Genomic DNA, 2874 nt, shown 5'->3' with positions numbered 1-2874 from the left:
AGTCCCTCCTCCCTAACTTTTATCTTAGCCTGCTTGGCACACCTTCCTCATTCCTGAAGAAGGCCTTATGCCCGAAACGTCGATTCTCCTGCTCCTTGGATGCTGCCTGACCTGCTGCGCTTTTCCAGCAACACATTTTTCAGCTCTGATCTCCAGCATCTGCAGTCCTCACTTTCTCCTGGATATTGTCCAGATCTTGTATTTAAACATTAAATGCTTTCAGCCTCTGAGGAGTCATGGATGGTGCTTGACATTGTGCTCATTGAGAGAAGGTCATTAATAAAACAGTTGAAGGACACTATGCTGAGGAACTCATGCAGTGATGTACTAGAGCTGAAATGACTATCTCCAACAGTCACAACCATATTCAAAGGTGCTAGACATGACTCCAATCAATGGACAGTTTGGCCCGATTCCTTTTGATTCCAGTTTTGCTTGGGCTCCAAGATGCCCTACTCTGTTGAATGCAGCCTAGATGTCATGTCACTCTTGCCTCAATTCTGTAATTCAGCTCTTGTCTAGGTTTGAATCCAGGCTATAATGAGGTCAGGAGCTGAGTGGCCCTAGCAGAACCTAAACTTGCTGTCACTGATCGTTATTGATGAACAGTTGCTGCTTGATGTTGATGACACCTTTCATTACATTACTGATGATCAAGAGTAGAATGGGACAATAATGATTGGCAGGGTTGGATTTGTTCTGCTTTTTGTGTCCAGGGCATAGCTGGGCAATTTTCCACATTGTTGGGTAGATACCAATGTTGTGGCTGTACTGGAACAGCTTGGCTAGGGAAACAGCAAATTCTGGAGCACAAGTCTTTCCTTTTATTGTTGGAATGTTGCCAGGGTCCATAGCCTTTGAAATCAAACTGGCTGAAGCTGGCTATCTGTGATGCTGGGCACCAATGGAGGAGGCTACAATGGATCATCTGCTTGGTACTTCCAGCTGAGGATTGCTTCGAATACTTTAGCCTTATCTTTTGCACTGATGTGTTGGACTTTTCCATTATTGAGGATACAGATATTTATGGAACCACCTTCCCATTATAAATTCTCCTAACTTTGTTTTTACAGGATAAAAAACCAAAAGAACTGCGAATGCTGGAAATCTGAGACGAACAGAAATTGCTGGAAAAACTAAATACATCTGGCAGCATTTGGGCAGAGTAAATGTTTCAAGTCCAGTTCCACAGATGTTGCCAGACCTGAGAATTTTCAGCAATTTCTGTTTTTGATTCTACTTTTAATGGACCAACATTCGTCTTAGTTAAACTTTTCCTTTTTCACATAGCTGCAGAAGCTTATACAATACACTTTTATATTGTTTACTAGATTGTATTTGTATTCAATTCTTGTGTTCCTTATTAGTTTCTTGGTTGTCCATTGCAGTATTCCAAAAACATCCCAATCCTCAGATTTATTACTATTTTTGCCCACTTTATAAACCTTTATTAATCTTATATCGTTCTTAATTTCCTTTGTCAGCCACAGTTTGGATTAGATTAGATTAGATTCCCTACAGTGTGGAAACAGGCCCTTCAGCCCAACAAGTCCACACCGACCCTCCGAAGAGTAACCCACCCAGACCCATCTCCCTCTGACTAATGAACCTAACATACGGGCAATTTAGCGTAGCCAATTCACCTAACCTGCACATCTTTGGACTATGGGAGGAAACCGGAGCACCCAGAGGAAACCCACGCAGACACAGGAAGTGACTGGCCTTTTTGAGCTTTTGCACCTTGAAAGAATGCATAGTTATTGTAATCCTCGCAAAAGTTTATTAAAGGCTTTACATTGCCATGCTTTCATAATATCCCTAATTAAAATTTAACACTCTTGTTTCAGATTGAACTTCCCCATTTTCAAATGTAACGTAACATTTTACCATATTATGGTCACTCATCTCTAAAAGTTCTTTTATTAAATGTCCCTTTTTCATTCCACCATGCTAGATCTAAAAAAGCTTATCCTCAAATGGCTCTTCAATATGCTGGTCTCGAAAACAGCCCTAATACACTCCAGAAACTCACCTTCCACAGCTCACTTGGTTTATCCAGACTGTATGCAGATTGAAATTAGCCATGATTATTGTGTTGCCATGCTACAAGCTTCTCTCATCTTCTGATTTATACCATGCTCCACACTATTTGGTGACATATAAATAATTCCAACTAACATCTTCTACCACTCACTGTCTCTTAAATAGAATCTATGTATTGTTCTTCTAATCTGAGCTCCTCACTTATTAATATGCAATTGCATATTAATATCAGTGTAACTCTGCCTTTTCCTTCTAATCTGTCTTTCCCAAATGATGAATATGTTTGAATATTTAGTTCCTAGTCCTGGTCACTTTCCAGCCAGGTTTAATGTAATAGCCATTACAGATAAACATTTATGTCTCATGGTGATTTTTAGGTAATCTATCTTGTTGCAAATGCTGCCGGCATTTAGGTAGAGTGCCTTCAACATTGCCTTTTTGACATCATTCCACATTGGAGGTATACTTGATGCTTGGCTTTGTTTCTCCTGTCTTCTAGTCTCCCTCACAAGCTTTTCTACTTCCTATTACCAACTTAACTCCCAATTTGGATTAACCCTCTGTCTCCCCACCCCCCCCCACCCCCTGCAATCTGAATTGCCCCCCCCCATTTCTGAAGAAGTCATACTGGACTCAAAACATTAACTTGTTTTTCTCTCGACAGAAATTGCCAGATCTGCTGCATTGCTCCAGCATTTTCTGTTTTTGGTCCAGATTTTCATCATCCATCATCCCCAATATTTTGCTTTTATTTGTTCGACGATGATACAAGAAGCACCTCTCACGCAACAGGTAGTGGAATTCTGGAATTTGTCCATCCAAAAATGCAGA

This window comes from Chiloscyllium plagiosum, chromosome 21 (assembly GCF_004010195.1).
Source record: "Chiloscyllium plagiosum isolate BGI_BamShark_2017 chromosome 21, ASM401019v2, whole genome shotgun sequence".
Taxonomy (NCBI): Eukaryota; Metazoa; Chordata; class Chondrichthyes; order Orectolobiformes; family Hemiscylliidae; genus Chiloscyllium; species Chiloscyllium plagiosum.
The sequence above is the reverse complement of the archived record's forward strand: the minus strand, read 5'-3'. Positions refer to the sequence as shown.